This window comes from Physeter macrocephalus, chromosome 15, assembly GCF_002837175.3.
Source record: "Physeter macrocephalus isolate SW-GA chromosome 15, ASM283717v5, whole genome shotgun sequence".
Classification (NCBI taxonomy): Eukaryota; Metazoa; Chordata; class Mammalia; order Artiodactyla; family Physeteridae; genus Physeter; species Physeter macrocephalus.
Window position 1 is genome coordinate 52,025,471 of NC_041228.1, and position 632 is coordinate 52,026,102.

Here is a 632-nt window from a genome sequence, read left to right on the forward strand (position 1 = left end):
AAGAGGGAAGAGATATGGGAACATGTGTATATGTATAACTGATTCACTTTGTTATAAAGCAGAAACTAACACACAATTGTAAATGAATTATACTCCAATAAAGATGTTAAAAAAAAAAACACACACTACAATGAGGTATCACATCACACCAGTCAGAATGGCCACCATCAAAATATCTTCAAAAAATAAATGCTGGAGAGGGTGTGGAGAAAAGGGAACTCTCTTGCACTCTTGGTGGGAATGTAAATTGATAGAGCCACTATGGAGAACATTATGGAAGTTCCTTAAAAAACTAAAAATAGAACTACCATACGAACCATCAATCCCACTCCTGGGCATATATCCTGAGAAAAATATAATTCCTAAAGAGTCATGTACCACAATGTTCATTGCAGCTCTGTTTACAATAGCCAGGACATGGAAGCAACCTAAGTGTCCATTGACAGATGAATGGATAAAGAAGATGTGGCACATGTATACAATGGAAAATTACTCAGCCATAAAAAGAAACGAAAATGAGTCATTTGTAGTGAGGTGGATGTACCTAGAGTCTGTCATACAGAGTGAAGTAAGTCAGAAAGAGAAAAACAAATACCGTATGCTAACATATATATATGCAATCTAAAAAAAGG